This window comes from Theropithecus gelada, chromosome 6 (genome assembly GCF_003255815.1).
Source record: "Theropithecus gelada isolate Dixy chromosome 6, Tgel_1.0, whole genome shotgun sequence".
Taxonomy (NCBI): domain Eukaryota; kingdom Metazoa; phylum Chordata; class Mammalia; order Primates; family Cercopithecidae; genus Theropithecus; species Theropithecus gelada.
In genome coordinates this window covers 83,869,830-83,893,124 of record NC_037673.1, presented here as the reverse complement: position 1 = coordinate 83,893,124, position 23,295 = coordinate 83,869,830, and the positions used below count along the sequence as shown (strand labels likewise).

The window sequence follows — 23,295 nt, the reverse complement described above, 5'->3', positions numbered from 1 at the left end:
AGTGAGCCAAGATCACACCACTGCACTCCAGCCTGGGCAAAAGAGTGAGACTCTGTCAAAAATAAATAAATAAATAAATTCATTTCAGTCAGTGTTTATTGATCACTTGCCGTGTGTTAAATGCTATAGATAATTGCATTAGAATTCCCCAGCCATGAGCTTATTCTTTTATTAGGGTATGTCCAAACAGGTCTAGAAGAAAAATTTTAAAACATCTTTCGCAGGAAGAGAAATTTCTAAGTCAAAACATTCATTTCCCCCCCAACACAAAACCCCAACATATAATTATGCAACAACATAGATGAGGGAAATCTTTAGCTACAAGTAGTGAAAAACAATCAATACTACAAAACTATTGGCCTTATTTGTATGTCTGCCAAAATAAGTAAGAACACAGGCAGTGAAAGAAAAACTTGACTACTAAGGTACCTTCCTTACTCAAAGCTACCATCTCCAAATATTCTCCGAGTCAACCAACAAGTATCAAGTACTCATTTCCTGTCAGGCACTGGATTAGAGATCTGAGAATGAACAAAACAGATGTAATTCCTACCATATTGAATGAAATAATTTGAATATCTTTTCTACTTTCAAAATATAAGCTAATATACTTTCCAGCCATTCATATTTTAATAAGAATTACTTTAGATGAATAATCAATTTTCTTGGTTCTCTGTTATGGGAGTTAGCGAGAGCTCAGTTTTATTGTTCATGGTGAGGTTGCAGGGCAGAAAACAGAGAAATAACAATAAAAAAGTGAGAGGTCATTTTAGAACATGGAGAATCTGGTGAGTGTGTCCCAGAATGCAATGCCAACAAATATCGAGTACTCATTTCCTGTCAGGCACTAGATTAGAGAACTGAGAATTCCAAGGAATGAAGCCACCATGAAAAGCTTATGGTTACCTTAGGGGTTTGGGTGTCTAGAGAAAAGTAGGAGAGGAGTGACCAAGGAAAACATTGCGTTCTTATTGCCTAAGGATCTTGGTGTCAAATTCATTGATCCAGGAATCTGTGAACTTAGAAACCTTATTAAAGAATTTGGATTTTTTTTCCCCCACAAACGGAACACTTTTTTTTTTTTGATAGGAAGTAGGATTTATTGTTTGGCATTAGGAGATGGCCACACAGTGGAAACCTTCATGAGTAGAGAGCTTGTCGTTTGTCCAGAGGGCCATAATTGGGCATGTATTTGACTCCATAGTCATCTGGAATGAACTACTTCTCAGCCACCATGTCTCCAACTTCATTCAAATTGAACTTGATAAAGTACCACTTCTTTGAGATGTGGATCTTCTGGCAGCCAGGAACTTGAACTTGGCACTGTGTAGGGCCTCAATCACATGCTCCTTGTTCTGCTTGGTGCAGATGGACCTGATGACTTGGCCAATATGAACCCAGGCTATGATGCTCTGAAGCTTTCCAATGGCACCTTGCATACCTGTCTACAGCCTACACAGGGACAGCATAAGGTCAGAGACATGAGCATACCTTGGAAAGGGCTATCTCCAAGGACCCTTAGAGGCAACCCATACAAGAAACAGGCTGCGTACACTACCAAGGAACCTGCTGTTTGCAGTCATTGCACACCAAGCCTCCATGAGGAAAAGAGCTCGATCAACTTAACTGGCTGCAGACAAATAGGCTTTTTTATTTGCCACTATTAAAATCAAACTTTAAACAGATTCTTGGACTTGTGGCTCATATCCATCAGCTCATTCAACGTTAGCACCTGTCTTGTCCCCGGTAGCTTTTCCAGAACAACTAACTTCACCATGAAACTCTATTAGTTTTCCCAATTCAAACTTGGGTTTCTTCAGCTTTTTACTTTTCTAATGAATACATCATGAAGAGGATAAATAGATTGGCAAGCATTTTCTATGTCTTTTCCAACGTTGTCTGGAATCAATTTATTGACCACTTCTTTGAAGTCATTTGTCTATACTTCTTTGTTTATGATTTCCGTTGTCTCCTTCTGAATTTGACAGACCTGGTGGTGCTGAGCATAAGAGGTCTTCTGTATCTAACTGTTGCATTTTCTATAAAATCAATACAGAACTAACCAAGCAAATGACCATTGGTAGTCTTGACACTGACATGAGCTTCAGTCATGGTCTACCGTTTTTTGACCATGGAACATATTTTGTCATGGGTAAGATCCATGCCATGGAAGTCAGTCAGGCAGTTTTTGCCCTGAACATCTTCAATAATCAGCTTGTTTATTCTAAATGCAACTTCATTATTCTGCAGATCAGCAAGTCCCACTTCAAACACATGACCCTTAAGGTCATCAGGTGTAATTCTTGTTCCTTGAATCCTGGTAACTAGTGTCTTTCCAATATTCCTTATGTTGAACATAGTAAGTGCTTTCACATAATAACAATCTTTCTTAGAAAATGGATCAACCCTTTTCTTCTTGGCTTCTTTTTTGCTGCCTTTCATAAGACATTTATTCTTGCCAACCACCGTGGTGCTGTTCAGAGACCCAAAAAGCAAGAATTTGGATTTTGTCAACCTTGAATAATGTCTACAAAATATCACCTCTTAGTAATCTTTCATGAGTGATTGTTCTAGCCCCAGAAAGACAGAAAGACTGTTATATGTTCTTATATGTTCTGGCTCATGATATGGTCTGACAGGACAGTCTTTCTGTCTGTTCTATGTCAGACCATATCATGAGCCAGATAGCTGATATTTTAGGTAGGTTTGGAACAGTTTTTTAAAAAAACATTTTCTACCAAAGTACCCCTAACTGGTAGTAGAGGAGAAAGTTTTGAGAGGCAAAACTCCATCAACAGGATTACACCAGTGATGGTAGGGTAAAAAGAGAACTGTAGAGGGTAAGTCAAGGCAGGAGTCTGAAATGCCTTTAAAATCTTGTGGTTGTTTTCCTTAGAAATTTAAGCAATTATTATATACCACCCCATAACAGGTTCATGTTTTTTATTGTTTCTGTTTTTGTTTTCAGACAGTCTCACTCTGTCACCCAGGCTGGAGTACAGTGGAGCCATTATGAATCATTGCAGCCTCAACCTCAATGCTTAAGCGTCCTCTGACCTCTGCCTCCCAAGTAGCTGGGACTACAGGCACTCACCACCATGCCTGGTTAATTTTTTTTTTTAATTGTATAGACAAGGTTTCGCCATGTTGCCCAAGCTGGCCTTGAACTCCTGGACTCAAATGGTCCACCCACCTCAGCCTCCCCAGGTGCCAGGATTACAGGCATGAGCCACTGCACCTGACCTCATGTTTGTTTTACATCTAAGCAATGCTTTAAAATACCTGCTAGTATTAAAATTGACTCTGTGGGAAGAGATGCCATGATAACTGTGTGGTCTCAGTCCACCCACACACTTCGGCACATGCACGAGGATGTTTTACAGGGTTTTGTTGGGGAAAATACTAAATACACATGTTCAGTTTTCTGAGCAGTCACAGTGCCATGGTTTAGTTGAATTGAGAGTACCTTGAATTGGTTTGTAAGAGTGTGATTGGTCTCAGCATTCCCATTCATTACTGGGACCCCCAAGTTTCCAAGGATTTTTCTATGATCTACATCTGACTGCTAGTGACAAGGGCTTGTATGGCCAGGACAAGTAGAAAATATGGGACCCAGCATTCCAGGTCAAAATGATTCTAGGTGAAGCATCCCTGCCAGCCATTCCCATATGGGCTGTTGTTGGGGTGATCAGACCCAACACCAGGTCATGGGGGAGAAGAAGTCCAGCAGAGTCAAAGGATTGAGAAAAAGACAATTTGAGAGAGAAAGTGGGACCAGGGGGCCATAGCAAGTGTGGAGGCTGCGAAGGTACCAAGCTCTGGGAGCCCACGCTATTTATTGGTGCTCAAACAAATAAACAGGTGGTGAGGATGTGGGGGTTGAAAGGAAACAGTGTATCAAGTGAATGAGAAATACATGGCTGCTTGAGATAACAGGAGTGCTAGAAGCAAGAAGCCAGCAAGTCTAGCACACATGGAAGCCCTGCCTCAGCTTCTCTCCAAACACTCATCTTTTCTCCCAATAGGCTGTTGATAGAATTTTGCCTTTTAAACATCCCCCTCTACTACCAGACTTGGCCCCAGAGAAGTCTGACTGAGTGTAAGGCACAGAGAGCACAGAGAAGCTGATCCAACTCTGCCATTATCTAGGTTTCTTCATCTCATCAATATGTATTGAGGGCTGGGCGCGGTGGCTCAAGCCTGTAATCACAGCATTTTTGGAGGTCAAGGTTGGCAGATCACTTGAGGCCAGGAGTTTGAGACCAGCATGACCAATATGGCAAAATCCCATCTCTACTAAAAACACAAAAATTAGCAGGGCGTGGTGGCGCATGCCTGTAATTCTAGCTACTCGCGAGGCTCAGTCACAAGAACTGCTTGAACCCAGGATGGGGAGCTTGCAGTGAGCCTAGATCACGCCACTGCACTCCAGCCTGAGCAAAAGAGAGAGACTCTGTGTCAAAAAATAAAATAAATTAAATTAAATTTCAAAAAAGGCTTTGCAGATGTGAGGGTATGGACTTTGAGATGGGAATATTATCATGGATTAGGTGGGCCTAATCTAATCAGATCGGTCCTTAAAATCTGAACCTTTTTCATGCTGGGAGAAAGAGGAGATAAGAGAAGGATAGATTAAAAATGTGAGGCCAGACGTGGTGGCTCATGCCTGTAATTCCAGCATTTTGGGAGGGCGAGGCATGTGGATCACCTGAGCTCAGGAGTTCATAACCAGCCTGGCCAACATGGTGAAACCCCATCTCTACTAAAAATACAAAAATTAGCTGGGTGTGGTGGCACACGCCTGTAATCCCAGCTACTTGGGAGGCTGAGGCTAGAAGATTGCTTGAACCCAGGAGGCGGGGGTTGCAGTGAGCCAAGATCATGCCACTGCATTCCAGCCTGGAGGACAGAGTGAGACTCTGTCTACATTAAAAAAAAAAAAAAAAAAAAAAAAAAGAAAAAAAAATGTGAGGGACTCAACCCACTGTTGCTGGCTTTGAAGTGGAAAGAGAGGCAATAAGACAAGGAACACAGCCTTGACAACATCTTGCTTTTCTCCCAGTGAGACCTGTGTCAAATTTCTGATTTCCAGAACTGTAAGATGATAGGTTCTGTGTTATTTTAAGGTACTCAATTTGTGGTAACTAATCACAGCAGCCAATAGGAAACCAATAAAATTCCCATCCTCTTTGTGCTTGTATTCTAGTGAAAATAAAAATAAATATAAATAACAGGGCATCTAAATATGCTAATAAGAGGTGGGAAGGAAATGAATGAAGTGATGTGAATGGGACTATAATGGACTCATCTGTCAACTTTTGAATGCTTTAAGAATGCTGTAATGCATGAATTTTGGCGTTAGGCAAAGATTAGCTCCCCCTATAGGAGTTATTTATGTATCTCTTTTCCAGCTAGAGACAGGCATTTGACTTGGGCTCCACTAATAATACAGCCATGCTAGAATTTAAATTAGAGGCTACTGATGCAAAAGGGAAGGAGAGTTCAGGTAATTTCTCTCTCTCCCTCCCTCCCTTCCTCCTTCTTTCCATCCCTCCAGCCCTCTTTTCCACTATCTCTTTCTCACTCTCTATCTCCCTCCCTCCTGTAATAGTAGCTGGGGCTACAAGGTAATATACAGCACAAAACAGCCAACTTGCCTTTGGTAGCTAGAATTACTCCTTCATCAGATAAGTTCTGCTTCTGCAATATAGCTTTAGATGCTGTTCTGGAAGCTGAGCCCAAGCCTAGCTCTCCAGCCCTCTCAACAATTCTGTAAACCACAAAACATCTTTGTATTACTCTTTTTCTGCTTAACCAACTGAAGTCACTTTTGATTTCTTGCAACTGAAGGCCCTGAAGGAAATAGATAGTCATTAGACTTTGGACTGTGGTTAAAGAGGTCTCTCTGAGAAGGTGAACTGGGGCAGGAAGAATGTGAAGGAGCAAGTAACGGCCAAGGAAGCAGTCAGACTGAAGAAATGTGAAGACTACGGTGCTGGAGCTGGGGTACAGAAAAAGCAGGACAAACAACGCCCTTGCCTTTGTGGAGTTTACCTCTGGTAGGGGGTATCTAGATAGTTAAAGGGAGGCAAATGATAGGCAACATAATTTCAGATACGTGTTATAAAGGAAGCAAAAGAGAGAATTACAGGCTTCAGGCCAGGAGCTATTTTGGATAGGATGGGCAGGAAAGTCCTCTCAGAAGGAAGTGACATTACACAGAGACATAGGAGATTTATGACTTAGAGAGTGTCCCTCAAATACAATATTGGGACTCTGCTCAGGGAGGTGAATTTCCTAAGAGTTCTTCAAGCAAAAACATAAACAAATATTGGAGAGTCATCCCTACCAAGGTTAGGAATATTGGGGAAATTCAACACACGTTTAAAATGCTCCTAGAGACATAAATTTTTCAATAGCAGTTATGATCATCTTTTTGATGATGTTCTCAACCTTGAACTTGTCAAATACAAATGATAACATTTTTAGGGAGATAATGCCTTACATTATGAACATTTGTTCACATCTACAAATTAGCTTGAATTTTGTCTTGGATACTTTCTATGTGAACAAGTACTAAAAAAAAAATAAAGCAGATGCAATGTTGGTTCTTCATCACTTCTGTCAGCGGCTCTTCTAGTTTGACAGACTAGGCTGTCAACAACGCAATGAAGCCAGTGAGAGGTGACAATGTGCTAGCTGCCCTCACTCTCGGTGCCTCCTTGGCCTGGGTATCTACTCTGGCAGTGCTTGAGGGGCCCTTCAGCCTGCCACTGCACTGTGGGAGCCCCTCTCTGGGCTGGCCGAGGCCGGAGCCGGCTCCCTCTGCTTGCAGGGAGGTGTGGAGGGAGAAGTGCGGGTGGGCTGCGGAGGGCGCTCGCAGGTCAGTGTGAATTCCCGTGGGCGCACGTGCCGGCTCGGCGGGGCCCCGCACACAGAGTGGCGGGCCGGCATCACTGGCCCAGGGCAGTGAGGGGCTTAGCACCCAGGCCAGCAGCTGCAAAGGTTGCTCCAGGTCCCCCAGCAGTGCTGGTCCAATGGCACTGTGCTCGAGTTCTCACCGGGCCTCAGCTGTCTCCCCATGGGGTAAGGCTCAGGACCTGCAGCCCACCATGCCCAAACCCCTCCTCCACTGTGGGTTCCCCTGCAGCCCAAGCCTCCCCAAGGGGAACGCCCCCTACTCCGTGACACCCGGTCCTATCCACCGCCCAAGGGCTGAGGAGTGCAGGCACAGCTCGGGACTGGCGGGCAGCTCTGCCTGCAGCCCCTGTGCGGGATCCACTGGGTGAGGCCAGCTGGGCTCCTGAGTCTGGTGGGGATTTGGGGAACTTTTATATCTAGCTAAGGGCTCATAAATGCACCAATCAGCACTCTGTGTCTAGCTCAGGGTTTGTAAATACACCAATCAGTACTCTGTGTCTAGCTCAAGGTTTGTAAATACACCAGTTGGTGCTCTGTATCTAGCTAACTCTGTGTCTAGCTAACCTAGTGGGGACTTGGAAAACTTTTCCGCCTAGCACTGTGTCTAGCTAGCTCAAGGATTGTAAATGCACCAATCAGCACTCTGTCAAAACGGAGCAATCAGCTCTCTGTAAAATGGACCAATCTGCAGGATGTGGGTGGGGTCAGACAAGGGAATAAAAGCAGGCTACCCGGGCCAGCCAGTGGCAACCCGGCTCAGCCGGTGACAACCAGCGCCAGTCCCCTTCCACACTGTGGAAGCTTTGTTGTTTTTGCTCTTTGCAATAAATCTTGCTGCTGCTCACTCTTTGGGTCCATGCTGCCTTTAAGAGCTGTAACACTCACTGCGACGGTCTGCAGCTTCACTCCTGAAGCCAGTGAGACCACGAACCCACTGGGAAGAATGAACAACTCCAGATGTGCCACCTTTAAGAACTGTAACACTCATTGCGAAGGTCTGCAGCTTCGCTCCTGCCAACAAGACCACGAACCCACCAGAAGGAAGAAGCTCCAGACACATCTGAACGTCTGAAGGAACAAACACCAGACACACCATCTTTAAGAACTGTAACGGGTCTGCGGCTTCATTCTTGAAGTCAGCAAGACCAAGAACCCACCAATTCCGGACACACCGGTGCTAACAGAAAGAAACGTCAACTTCAGGCAAGAGTCTTCCAAAATAATCTGTTTGCAGATGGAAGTTGCTGGTTTTCTGTGAGCATGAAAAATTAATTATCAGTGAAAGGGCATTTACTACTTTCAAAGTCCATCTATTTATTGACTTTTTAAAAAAAATCTTCCCAGAGAAAAGAACTATTTTCTAAAATTGATTAATCAACTTACTGACCTGAGTCAAAGGTTTGGTGAAAAACAGAATGAATGTACTTTCTCATATAAATCCCAGAAAACAGAGGGTTTTTGGCCTGTTTTTATTCAAAGCAGTTATCTGAAGTATCTTTTCCTGTGAAAAATCAGAAAATTATTCAAGTAAAATATTAACAGATTTATGGTAAATATGGCAAAGTGAACATATACATCTACTTTTACTTTCTTTTCAAACCCCAGAAATGGCAATAAGACACTTAAAAAAAATTATTATACTCTAAGTTCTAGAGTACATGTGCACAATGTGCAGGTTTGTTACATATGTATACATGTGTCATGTTGGTGTGCTGCACCCATTAGCTCGTAATTTACATTAGGTATATTTCCTAATGCTATCCCTCCCCCCTCCCCCCATCCCATGACAGGCCCCAGTGTGAGATGTTCCCCTTCCTGTGTCCAAGTCTTCTCATTGTTCAGTTCCCACCTATGAGTGAGAATATGTGGCACTGGTTTTCTGTTCTTGTGATAGTTTGCTGAGAATGACGGTTTCCAGCTGCATCCATGTCCCTACAAAGGACATGAACACATCCTTTTTTATGGCTGCATAGTATTTCATGGTGTGTATGTGGCACATTTTCTTAATCTAGTCTGTCATTGATGGACATGTGGGTTGGTTCCAAGTCTTTGCTATTTTGAATAGTGCCACAATAAACATATGTGTGCATGTGACTTTATAGCAGCATGATTTATAATCCTTTGGGTATATCCCCAGTAATATATACGTGGGGATGGTTGGGTCAAATAGTATTTCTTTTTTTTTTTTTTTTTTTTTTGAGACGGAGTCTCGCTCTGCCGCCCAGGCCGGAGTGCAGTGGCCGGATCTCAGCTCACTGCAAGCTCCGCCTCCCGGGTTCACGCCATTCTCCTGCCTCAGCCTCCGGAGTAGCTGGGACTACAGGCGCCCGCCACCTCGCCCGGCTAGTTTTTTGTATTCTTAAAGTAGAGACGGGGTTTCACCGTGTCAGCCAGGATGGCCTCGATCTCCTGACCTTGTGATCCGCCCGTCTCGGCCTCCCAAAGTGCTGGGATTACAGGCTTGAGCCACCGCGCCCAGCCTGGGTCAAATAGTATTTCTAGTTCTAGATCCTTGAGGAATTGCCACACTGTCTTCCACAATGGTTGACCTAGTTTACAGTCCCACCAACAGTGTAAAAGTGTTCCTATTTCTCCACATCCTCTCCAGCATCTGTTGTTTCCTGACTTTTTAATGATTGCCATTCTAACTGGTGTGAGATCATATCTCATTGTGGTTTTGATTTGCATTTCTCTGATGGCGAGTGATGATGAGCATTTTTTCATGTGTCTGTTGGCTGCATAAATGTCTTCTTTTGAGAAGTGTCTGTTCATATCCTTTGCACACTTTTTGATGGTTTTTTTTTTTTTTCCTTGTAAATTTGAGTTCTTTGTAGGTTCTGGATATTAGCCCTTTGTCACTTGGGTAGATTGCAAAAATGTTTTCCCATTCTGTAGGTTGCCTGTTCACTCTGATGGTAGTTTCTTTTGCTGTGCAGAAGCTCTTTAGTTTAATTAGATCCTATTTGTCTATTTTGCCTTTTGTTGCCATTGCTTTTGGTGATTTAGACATAAAGTCCTCGCCCATGCCTATGTCCTGAATGGTATTGTCTAGGTTTTCTTCTAGGGTTTTATGGTTTTAGGTCTAAAATTTAAGTCTCGAATCCATCTTGAATTAATTTTTGTATAAGATATAAGGAAGGGATCCAGTTTCAGCTTTCTACATATGGCTAGCCAGTTTTTCCAGCACCATTTATTAAGTAGGGAATCCTTTCCCCATTTCTTGTTTTTGTGAGGTTTGTCAAAGATCAGATGGTTGTAGATGTGTGGTGTTACTTCTGAGGGCTCTGTTCTGTTCCATTGCTCTGTGTTGGTACCAGTACCATGCTGTTTTGGTTACTGCAGCCCTGTAGTAGAGTTTGAAGTCAGGTAGCATGATGCCTCTAGCTTTGTTCTTTTGGTTTAGGATTGTCTTGGCAATGAGGGCTCTTTTTTGGTTCTATATGAACTTGAAAGTAGTTTTTTCCAGTTCTGTGAGGAAAGTAATTGGTAGCTTAATGGGGATGGCATTGAATCTATAAATTACCTTGGGCAGTATGGCCATTTTCACGATATTGATTCTTCCTGTCCATGAGCATGGAATGTTCTTCCATTTGTTTGTGCCCTCTTTTATTTCATTGAGCAGTGGTTTGTAGTTCTCCTTGAAGAGGTCCTTCACATCCCTTGTAAGTTGGATTCCTAGGTATTTTATTTTCTTTGTAGCAATTGTGAATGGGAGTTAACTCATGATTTGGCTCTCTGTTTGTCTGTTACTGGTATAAGAATGCTTGTGCGGCTGGGCGCGGTGGCTCAAGCCTGTAATCCCAGCACTTTGGGAGGCCAAGATGGGCGAATCACGAGGTCAGATTGAGACCATCCTGGCTAACCCGGTGAAACCCCGTCTCTACTAAAAAATACAAGAAACTAACCGGGCGAGGTGGCAGGCGCCTGTAGTCCCAGCTACTTAGGAGGCTGAGGCAGGAGAATGGCGTAAACCCGGGAGATGAAGCTTGCAGTTAGCTGAGATCTGGCCACTGCACTACAGCCTGGGCGACAGAGCAAGACTCCGTCTCAAAAAACAAAACAAAACAAAACAAAAGAATGCTTGTGATTTTTGCACATTGATTTTGTATCCTGAGACTTTGCTGAAGTTGCTTATCAGCTTAAGGAGATTTTGGGCTGAGACAATGGTGTTTTCTAAATATACAATCATGTCATCTGCAAACAGGGACAATTTGACTTCCTCTTTTCCTAATTGAATAAATACCCTTTATTTCTTTCTCCTGCCTGATTGCCCTGGCCAGAATTTTCAACACTATGTTGAAATTCACTATGTTGAATAGGAGTGGTGAGAGAGGGCATCCCTGTCTTGTGCCAGTTTTCAAAGGGAATGCTTCCAGTTTTTGCCCATTCAGTATGATGTTGGCTGTGGGTTTGTCATAAATAGCTCTTATTATTTTGAGATAAGTTCCATCAATACCGAATTTATTGAGAGTTTTTAGCATGAAGCGCTGTTGAATTTTGTCAAAGGCTTTTTCTGCATCTATTGAGATAATCATGTGGTTTTTGTCTTTGGTTTTGTTTATATGCTGGATTACATTTATTGATTTGCATATGTTGAACCAGACTTGCATCCCAGGGATGAAGCCCACTTGATCATGGTGGATAAGCTTTTTGATGTGCTGTTGGATTCGGTTTGCCAGTATTTTATTGAGGATTTTCGCATCGATGTTCATCAGGGATATTGGTCTAAAATTCTCTTTTTTTCTTGTGTCTCTGCCGGGCTTTGGTATCAGTATAATGTTGGCATCATAAAATGAGTTAGGAAGGATTCCCTCTTTTTCTATTGATTGGAATCATTTCAGAAGCAATGGTACCAGTTCCTCTTTGTACCTCTGGTAGAATTTGGCTGTGAATCCATCTGGTCCTGGACTTTTTTTGGTTGGTGGGCTATTAATTATTGTCTCAATCTCAGAGCCTGCTATTGGTCTATTCAGGGATTCACCTTCTTCCTGGTTTAGTCTTGGGAGAGTGTATGTGTCCAGGAATTTATCCATTTCTTCTAGGTTTTCTAGTTTATTTGCGTAGAGGTGTTTATGGTATTCTCTGATGGTAGCTTGTATTTCTCTGGGGTCAGTGGTGATATCCCCTTTATCATTTTTTATTGTGTCTATTTGATTCTTCTCTCTTTTCTTCGTTGTTAGTCTTACTAGCGGTTTATCAGTTTTGTTGATCTTTTCAAAAAACCAGCTCCTGGATTCATTGATTTTTTTGAAGGGATTTTTGTGTCTCCATCTCCTTCAGTTCTGCTCTGATCTTAGTTATTTCTTGCCTTCTGCTAGCTTTTGAATGTGTTTGCTCTTGCTTGTCTGGTTCTTGTAATTGTGATGTTAGAGTGTCAGTTTTAGATCTTTCCTGCTTTCTCTTGTGGGCATTTAGTGCTATAAATTTCCCTCTAAACACTGCTTTAAATGTGTCCCAGAGATTCTGGTATGTTGTATCTTTGTTCTCATTGGTTTGAAAGAACATCTTTATTTCTGCCTTCATTTCATTATGTATCCAGTAGTCATTCAGGGGCAGGTTGTTCAGTTTCCATGTAGTTGAGTGGTTTTGAGGGAGTTTCTTAATCCTGAGTTCTAGTTTGATGGCACTGTGGTCTGAGAGACAGTTTGTTATAATTTCTGTTCTTTTACATTTGCTGAGGAGTGCTTTACTTCCAACTATGTGGTCAATTTTGGAATAAGAATAAGACACATATTTAAGAAGCACAAATCAATAAGGACAGAGAGAACAAAAGAGTGTAACAAAACAAACAAGTAAACCATATAGAGACTGAGAAGCAGGTGAATTAGTGATAAAAAGAACATAACAAGCTGGGCACAGTGGCTTATGCCTGTAATCCCAGCACTTTGGGAGGCCGAGGTAGGTGGATTTCTTGATTACAGGAATTCAAGACCAGCCTGGGCAGCATGGTGAAACTGCATCTCTACTAAAATTAAAAAATGAGCTGGACAAGGTAGCGTGCACCTGCAGTCCAAGTGACTTGGGAGGATGAGGAGGGAGAATCACCGGAGCCTGGAGAATTTGAGGCTATAGTGAGCTGAGATCATGCCACTCCAGACCGGGTCACAGAGCAAGACTGTGTCTCAAAACTCAAAGCCGGCAAAGGGAAAGGCTGTAGACTAACTCAGTTTTACACCAGAGGCTGCACAAAGCTCTGGGACTGACAGCACTAGAAAGTCTCTGGAAAAATAGGAAGATTGGCTGAAAGTCCAAGACAGCAGTCAGATCCATGAGTGGTGTCTCCAACTCCTAGCATCTGGCAACTACCACTCTATTTTTCTTCTCTCCCTACCTTCTCACCCTGGCAGAGGATCAGAGATCTAGTCTCTGGGGAAGGTATAAAACAGAGTCTTTTGGCCGGTGGGGTTTGAAGGTAATGATAGTATACTGAGGGAAAATAATGCATGTTAAATGCTTAAAATCCTGCTCCTCTTTATCTACCTGACTTTCAGAATACTAGCTGACAGACTTTTACCGTTAGCCTGGAGATTGGAAAATCCTCCCCCACAGCCTAACCAGCTCAAGAAAAAAAGTTTCAAGATAATAGCATTCTAAGTTCCCCAACAAAATAGCCAAGCTAGAATGCCCCAAAGTAAAAACTGTGATTGGATAAGCTGCTTCCCCACCTCCAGCCTCAATTACTCCCAACTCACGCCAACACATTCAGAGATGCCCACTGCCTTTTAATTTTAGGGAAGCCTTTAACTTGAAAGGTAAAAGGACCAAAGCAAAACAGCAGATAAATGCAACTTGGAGCAAATGCATACCCTACATGGAAAAGAAAACTCCAAAAACAAAATAAAACAGAAATCACATTATTAATATATTCAGAAAGATAAAAAACAACATTGCTACCATGAAACAAGTATAATATACTGTACAATAAATAAGAATATTCACAGAAATAAAACAATCTATTATTTAAAAATATATGTATGATAGCAGAAATGAAAACAAATTGGAAGTTTTCCTAGTCTGTTTTGTGCTGCTATAATAGAACAGCAGAAACTGGGTAATCTATAAACAATAGAAATTTATTTGACTCATGGTTCTGAAGGCTGGGAAGTCTGTGATTGAGGGGTCACATCTGATAAGTTCATCACAGTTCATCGCCTGGCTGAAGAGCAGAAGGGCACAAGAGCACTCGGGAGAGAAAGGAAGAAAGTGAAACTCATCCTTTCATCAGGAGTCCATTTTTAAGATAACTAACCTATTCCCCAAATCAGGACAATAATTCATTCATGAGAGCAGAGCCCTCATGGCTTATTTACCTTTTAGAGACCTCCCTTCCCCACACTGTTGCATTGAGAATGAAGTTTCTAACACATAAACTGTGGGGACACATTAAAACCATAGCAGAAGGGCTGGAAGATAAAAATTTCTAAGGAAATTTCCCAGAGTGTGGAACAGAGAAACAGAGATGTGGAGTATTGAAAAAAGAGATTTAAAAAAAAAAAAAAAAAAGATAATTAGCCAAGGAGATCCAAAATCCAAATAATAGGAGTCTCAGAATCAGAGAGCAACAACAAAAACGTGTGTGTGTGAAGGGGGGAGATGTGTTAGTCTTCTATTGCTGCCTAACAAATTACCACAAACTAGAATTAAGTATTGCCCTACAGTTTCCATGGGCCGAAGTTCAGATACACTCACTTGGCTTCTCTGCTCAAGGTCTCACAAGGCTACAATTAAGGAGTTAGCTAGGGCTGAAGTCTCATCACAGGCTAAGAGTCCTCTTCTGAGTTCACACATTTGTTGGCAGAAATAATTTCTTTTCAGGTTTAGAATCCATGGTAGCTAGCATTTTCAAGGCTATCAAGAGAGTCCCTCACTTCTACGCCTTCTTTTAAAAGTCTCAATTGCTGGGTGTGGTGGCACATGCCTGTAATCCCAGAACTTTGGGAGGCCCAGGTGGGAGGATCACTTGAGCCCAGGAGTTAGAGGTTACAGTGAGCCATGATTGCACCACTGTGCTCCAGCCTGGGTGACAGAGCAAAACCTGCTCTTAAACAAATAAATAAATAAATGGCTCATTTGACTAGGTCAGGTATACCCAGGAAAATCTCTTTTAATTAACTAACTTAAAATTAACTGATTAGGGTCCTATATTTACAAAATTTCTCGCCTTTGCCATATAACATAGTAAAATCATATAATTATGGGGAGTGCTATTTCATCACCTTTGCCATATTCTTTTTTTAATTTGTTTTCTTATTTTTATTTATTTTTTAAAATTATACTTTAAGTTCTGGGATATGTGTGCAGAACCTGCAGGTTTGTTACTTAGGTATACACATGCCATGGTGGTTTGCTCTACCCATCAACCCATTATCTACATTATGTATTTCTCCTAATGCTATCTCTCCCCTGGTTGCCCATCCCCCAACAGGTACCAGTGTGTGATGTTCTCCCTGTGTCCATGTGTTCTCATTGGTCGACTCCCACTTATGAGTGTGAGCATATGGTGTTTGGTTTTCTGTTCCTGTGTTAGTTTGCTGAGAATGATGGTTTCCTGCTTCATCCATGTCCCTGCAAAGGAGATGAACTCATCCTTTATTATGACTGCATAGTATTCCATGGTGTATATGTGCCACATTTTCTTTATCTAGTCTATCATTGATGGGCATTTGGGTTGGTTCAAAGTCTTTGCTATTGTGAACAGTGCTGCAATAAACACATGTATGCATGTGTCATTGTAGTAGGATGATTTATAATCCTTTGGGTATACCCAGTAATGGATGGCTGGGTCAAATGGTATTTCTGGTTCAAGATCTTTGAGGAATCGCCACAATGTCTTCCACAATGGTTGAACTAATTTACACTCCCACCAAGAGTGTAAAGTTCCTATTTCTTCACATCCTCTCCAGCATCTGTTGTTTCCTGACCTTTTAATGATCACCATTCTAACTGGTATGAGATGGCATCTCATTGTGGTTTTGATCTGCATTTCTCTAATGACCAGTGACGATGAGCTATTTTTCATATGTTTGTTGGCCACATAAATGTCTTCTTTTGAGAAGTATCTGTTCATATCCTTTGCCCACTTCTTTTTTTTTAATTAAAAAGTAAACTTTAACGTTGAAAATGCAAACTTGGGGAGGGCAGAAAGATCACACACAAGGCTGTCACTTCATACCTGGAGGGTTGCACAGCGGCCAGGCAGATGCTCTCCTCACTTCCTGGACTGTGAGGCGGCCAGACAGAGGCGCTCCTCACTTCCTGGACTGTGAGGCGGCCAGACAGAGGCGCTCCTCACTTCCCAGACGGTAGGGCGGCCAGGCAGAGGAGCTCCTCATATCCTAGACTGTGCGGGGGCTGGGCAGAGGCACTCCTTACTTCCCAGACAGGGCGGTGGCCAGGCAGAGGTGCTCCTCTCTTCCCAGTCAGCTGGGCGGCCAGGCAGAGGCACTCCTCAGTTCCCAGATGGTGGCCTTTGCCCACTTTCTGATGGGGTTGTTTGTTTTTTTCTTGTAAATTTGTTTAAGTTATTTGTAGATTCTGGATATTAACCCTTTGTCAGATGGATAGGTTGCAAAAATTGTCACCCATTCTATAGGTTGCCTGTTCATTCTGATGATAGTTTCTTTTGCTGTGCGGAAGCTCTTTAGTTTAGTTAGATTCCATTTGTCAAACCTTGCTTTTGTTGCCATTGCTTTTGTTTTAGCCAGGAAGTCTTTGCCCATTTCTCTGTCCTGAATTGTATTGCCTAGGTTTTCTTCTAGGGTTTTTTTGGTTTTAGGTCTTACGTTTAAGTTTTTAATCCATCTTGAATTAATTTTTGCATAAAGTGTAAGGAAGGGGTCCAGTTTCAGTTTTCTGCATATGGCTAGCCAGTTTTCCAGCCTCCACTGGTGATACCTTTGCCATATTCTATTGGTTAGAAGTTCAAACTTCCAGTCATACTCAAGGAGAGGAGTTTCTATAAAGGCAGAAATCATGGGGGTAATCTTAGAATTCTGCTATCAGCAGAGGGGAGGGGATCATTAAACAAACAGTACAAGACAACTATTCAGACCTGAAACATATGATCCTCCAGATTGAAATAACTCATTAAAATGCCAGCATAAATGATGAAAATAGATCCACATCAGACTTTGAGAAAACTGTTGGCTACAGGAAACTCTGATAAGAGGGTGCATGTCACAAAACAGATTAGAAATGGAAATGACCTTATATTTTTAAATAACAATACTTCAATCTCAAAGGCAATGAAACAATGTGTTTAAAATTATAAAGCAAAAATCATATCTACCCTTGCATTCTATACGTAGAAAACCTACCTAATTTCAGGATAAAATAAAGGTGTTTTCAGACACGTACGATCTCAATTATTGCCCATGTACCTTTTCTCAGAAGAATGCCTGAGGATTTGCTCCATTAAAAAGATGAGAAAACAAAACCAAAGAATAGTACAGGATAATTAGCATAAGAACAAGGCAAAGGGAATCCCAAGAGGATGGTAAAGGAGGATCCCAAACTATCATTGTGCAGGGTTGACAAAGCAACACACCCAGAAAAATTTCTTCCATAAGATAAAATTGAGAATAAGAGAAGAAATTGATAGAATATGTACTACATCTTAATATACTTGAGAGAAATTTAGACAATTGACAGAGTTTGGGCTTGCATTAGTGATAAACAAGTCAGGGAAACCCAAGAAAACAAACAATAATATAAACTAATTAATCCAAAAAGTTGTGCAGGAAAGGAAAAGAAATACTTGTTGACTACATGGCACAGCTGTTTACTACATGACATAGGGAGACACGTGGCATATGAGTAATATTTACTATGATCATAATAATGTAAACACTAAGTTGGGGTATAAATATACATAGAGAATGAAGAAATGGAAAAGTTGTGTATGTGTTGTAGAGACATAGGGAGGGGAAGTAAGCTAGATCTTCAACTTCTATTGCAATAGATCTGTAGATAACACCTAAAACTGTGAAAAAAACAAGAGGCTATGCAAGCATCCTATTTGGAGACATGAAGGTAAATATCAAAATATCAGCCAAAAATGATAGAAGTGCTTCTGGGGAAGAGAAAACAGAACAGGGAAAGAGAAGGCAGGAACCTCCATTTTTCTATAGCAAGGCTTATAAATGTATTTCACATTTTACATTGTGTATGTATAACTCTGCTGCAAAATACGAAAGAAACATGTCCAAGCACAAGTGATCAAATAAAGCAATTATTTAGATAATTGCTTCACCTTTTTATGCTAGATACATTGACTAATTCCTCACATAAGTTCACTATAATGTTCATTTTGTTATGTTTAAAATAAAGTTTACCAGAACTTAAACAGCAAATGAATGTTTTCCTTCAGAGCTTTCACCTTAAGATGTAAGGCACTTAGTTCAAAGTTGTTGCAACTACCCAAAATATTTTTGGAGCTGTCTTTATAATTTCAAAGCCTATGACAAATTTCTTTAAATAACTTCAGAAGTGTCAATTCATGGATTTAATATTTTATAAGAAACAGAAATCATATGGCAGGAACATGTGACATGCCTGCTCCTGCTTCACTTTCTTCCATGATTGTAAGCTTCTTTTGGCCTCCGCAGAAGACAGGCAGATGCCAGCTCTATGCTTCCTGTAAAGCCTGCAGAAGCCTCTCTAACTAGTTCCTATGTCTGTTTGACCTATGACCATTGTGGTTTTCTGTTTTTGTTTCTTGAGCACTTCCTTACTTTCTGGAAGTACCAGATACTCCACACTTATCTTGTATATTTTCTACCTCAATTCTAGAATCAACCATCTCCCCAAGAAGCCCTGGTTCCCTTCATTGGAGAATGGTATTACAAAACACGATCTGGGTACTAGGTGTGCTAGTTTCTTCTGGGGCTTCCTTGCCTCTAGGCTCTTTGATAAAAGGGAAGCCGAAGTGAGGAAATATGTGTGTGTATACTAACTCACGTATATATGCACATACCTCTAATTTTTTTCCTTCATTCATCTGTGTCTGTGTTAAGCTAAACATGATTTCATATTGAATTCTCCAACTCTAATTCATTACCATACGGATCATCCTAGCCTGTTACACTTGCTGATCTGTAAGCTCCCACTCCAAAGGGTGAGAAACTTGACTTGCACCATCCATCATTGTCTTAGTCCCATTTTGTGTTACTGTAACAAAATACCACCAAATGGGTAATTTACAAACAATGCAAGTTTATTTGACTCATTGTTCTGGAGGCTGGGAAGTCCAGGATCAAGAGGCCACATCTGGTGAGGGCTTTCTTTTCCTTTTTTTTTTTTTAGATAATTATACTTTATGTTCTAGGGTACATGTGCACAATGTGTAGGTTTGTTACATATGTATACATGTGCCATGTTGGTGTGCTGCACCCATTAACTCGTCATTTACATTAGGTATATCTCCTAATGCTATCCCTACCCCTACCCCCCTCCCCACAACAGGCCCTGGTGTGTGATGTTCCCCTTCCTGTGTCCAAGTGATCTCACTGTTCAATTCTCATCCATGAGTGAGAACATGTGGTGTTTGGTTTTCTATTCTTGCTATGGTTTGCTGAGAATGATGGTTTCCAGCTACATCCATGTCCCTACAAAGGACATGAACTCATCCTTTTTTATGGCTGCATAGTATTCCATGATGTATATGTGCCACATTTTCTTAATCCAGTCTGTCATTGATGGACATTTGGGTTGTTTCCAAGTCTTTGCTATTGTGAATAGTGCCGCAATAAAACTATGTCATATGATAGAAGTCACCACATGGCCGGGAAGCATGTGCCAGAGAAGGCAAGAGGGGGCCAAACTCACATTTTTAAGGAACCCACTCCCATAGCAACTAACCCACTCACATGATAACAGGATTAATACATTTATGAAGACAGAGCTCTCATGATCTAATCACCTCTTGAAGGTCCCATATTTCAACACTGTTGCATTTGGGGTTAAATTTCCAACACATGAACTTTAGGGGACATATTCAAATCATAGCAATCATCCATTTACTTGACTGTTCAATTCCACTATACATGTATGCTGTGTATATGTATTCATACCCCATGGGAAAATCTACTTGATCAACTATAATAGCGTGCTTATGTACGGTTGCTTTTGCCATTAGTCTTATGGACTCCACTCATTTTCAAATTCCTTAGGTCATTAACCGATTCTTCAACTACCTTTAGTGAGATTATTTCATATAATTGCGGTACAATTAGATTCTTATGTCACAGTTGCATTTCATTCTGGGATCCTACAATATCTGAAATATCTTTAAATTTGCATACATTGTTTTATTCTTTTTGCCATAAAATTACTTCTATGGGTTTTGACAAACACATGGCATTATGTAGTCACCATTATAGTAACATATAAAAGAAGCTCACCACTTTAAAACATTCCCCATGTGCTTCTCCTAATCAGCATCCCAACCATTACCAACCAAAGCCCTTGGCAACAACTAATCTTTTTTAAATGTCTCTATAGTTTTGCCTTTTCCAGAATGTTATATAAATGGAATCATAGCTTTTTAGAATGATTTCTTTCACTCTGCAATATGCATTTAAGATTCTTCCTTGTCTTTACATAACTTCATGGTTTATTCCTTTTTATTACTAAATAGTTTTCCATTGTATGGATGTACAATAGTTTGTTCACTTATCTTTTAAAGGACATCTTGATTGCTTCCAATTTTTTGGAATTATGAATAAACATTCATATAAAAGTGTTTATGTGGACATAACTTTTCAAATCAGTTGAAATACCTAGGAGCATGGTTGCTGGATTGTATGGTAAGACTATGTTAACTTTATAAGAAGCTATTAAACTGTTTTCTAAAGTGGCTGTGCCATTTTGCATCCCATCAGCAATGAATGAGAGTTCCTGTTGTTTGGTATCCTTGCCAGCAATTGGTATTGACAGTTTTTTTTAGATTTTAGCCATTTTAATAGGTGTATAGTGGTATTTCATTGCTATTTTAATTTCTATTTCTCTAATGACAAATGATGTTAAGCATCTTTTTAAATGCTTATTTGCCATCTATGTATCTTCTTTAGCCACATTTCTTTTTAGCACAGTTTTTCCTTAAGAAGGGTGAAATATGGTTGGCTGGGTTTCACACTTTTTAATTGGTCATATTCTTGTCCTAATTCATCCTGATTGGTGTTTTCATAATTCTCCAAATCTCTGCCTCACTTTTAGACTCTGTATCCTGGATTACTTTTAAGGGCCTAATCTCTTTCTTTAACTGTAAATTTTTATTAGTTTAAAGCTCAGAAGGATTCCAAATTCTTAATGCGAGGAAGAAGGATATGACTTCATTGTTGCTTCATTAAGTTCTATACTAAGTATTTTTTCTCTTTAAAAAAAATCATTGTATTTAACTGTAACCATGCCTCAAATATTTTAAACTGCTTAACCAATAATAAAAATTATCCCAATATTTTCCTTTAAGCTTTTATTTAGTGTAGTGGTTTCCCAACTTTGGTGTATATCAGAATCTCAGAAAGCCAGAAAAGAACACTGGCCCAGGCTCATTAAATTAGGATGGCACATGGACTTTTGTATTTTTATCAAGATCCCCAGGTGTTTTTGATACCAACCAAAGTTTGAGAACCACTGGTTTGGTGTTTGGAGAAAAGTGAAAGTGAGGCAGTCCTCTCCAGCTGAGGGCCAGTCTAACCCTCAAAAGAGAACACAATCAGCACAATCAGCCTGTCTAGACACCAATAATAGCTTCAGAAACCAGTGCTGTTATCTCACTAAGTTCTCAACCTAATACTTTACCGAGGTTTGTGTGCAAGATTTTTGTCTAGAGTTGAAATTGAACATCAGTAGAATATTTTTACAGAACAAGATACCATAAAAAACTGGGTTTATTCTGCAGAGTTCACCAAAGCAACATTTTAAAGTCATCTGGACACATCGTACCAGGTTGAATTAAAACTGTTAAAAGATGTGCCTCCAGAATTTGCATTTTAAGAACTACAGGGCAACATACAGGGCAGACAATCTATACATCTTTTCATATTACTGATTCACTACTCTTCTATGCAATAAAAATTAAATGGCATTTTTTTACAACAAAGCATTAAGCTAAATTGAGAAGACCAGATTCAACAATACAGCATGTTTTATAACTAGAAAGCAACTATTTCTTAGATATTTTTTCTTTAAAAACTCAGTCTTCATGTTCTTTGTGTCCTAAGCTATGGCTAATATTCAGTATAACTTAAGAGGGAACAGTTCCAAGAAAAACTTCATCTCATCAAAACGTTATTTGCATATTCATAAGATTTCACTTTCAGGCAGAGACATGAGCTCTTTTTCTTGCAAGCTATTACATCAATATACAAATAAGCATCAAGAAAAATGTGAATAAGGATATTAAATGAAAAAAATGTTCACTCACCAGTGCACAGTTTAATATTAGGTGAAGAGTATGCTTGCTTGATTACAAGTAAATTTTAAAGGTAAATAATTGCACTCATTGTTCATATAAATATTTAGTTGCCATTATTACTAATAATTGCTAATACTGATGAGTGTACTTCTAAACAATTGTTTGAATTTGCTAGAAAATATCAGCAATATGACTTTCTTGGAAAACATATCTAAATTTTAACTGAGGGGCTATTTTTTAAATCAAAATGACACACCAAAGTGTGGTTGAAAGCGCTTTGCTTTTTCAAAAATCTCTCCAAACTCACTTGTAATCTAGAAATGAGTATTTTCCCATGAAAGTACAAAATATCAAATGCTTGAGCATCTTTTGCCAGAAATTGGATTATGCTATTCATTTTACCAGTAGCTAATGACCACTCTTAGGAGATATTATATTTCCTCAAATTTTTGCTGTGAGGGTAACACTATCAGGTAAACATAAATTTTTTTTTGTTTTTTTTTTAAAGAAATTTAAACTCTTCCTCTTAATCTCATCTTCAGCATATTTGGATGTATCTAAACTGTGTTCTTAGTTTGTCTATATCAGATCATTTCAGTCTTTCCTCCAAGTTAAAAGGAATCTTATGTATTTCACTTAATACTAATCCTAGAAAGCAAGAAATACACGAAAACCACAGATCCTTAATGACTTTGATTTATTAATCAGTGACAAATACTTCTGTTTGACCATCACTGAAGCACTAACTGTAACAATGTTGCATAAGGAAAGCATTTTGAACAACAGTGGGACACAAATCCTATTAATGAGGGAGACTCTTCCTAAATAACTTTTTATTAATACTTATAATTTTTACTTTACTGTTAGGGGCAAAAGATGTGCCCCATAGTTAAACAAAAAAGTTGACTTCCTTAAACATAATCATGCTATTCCAGTTTAACAACTCTAAAAAGTCAGTA

The 23,295-nt window shown here is 40.1% G+C and overlaps 1 non-coding gene and 1 pseudogene across 1 annotated transcript; both read right to left on the bottom strand.

The window, feature by feature from the left end:
* Nucleotides 1-1,500: 1,500 nt before the first annotated feature.
* On the bottom strand, nucleotides 1,501-1,636 carry LOC112627254. Its single transcript, XR_003120102.1, has one exon. It is a non-coding gene; the product is annotated as a small nucleolar RNA SNORA70 (small nucleolar RNA).
* A 40-nt stretch (nucleotides 1,637-1,676) lies between these two features.
* Nucleotides 1,677-4,142, bottom strand: LOC112627029 (annotated as a pseudogene).
* Between the last annotated feature and the right edge of the window lie 19,153 nt (nucleotides 4,143-23,295).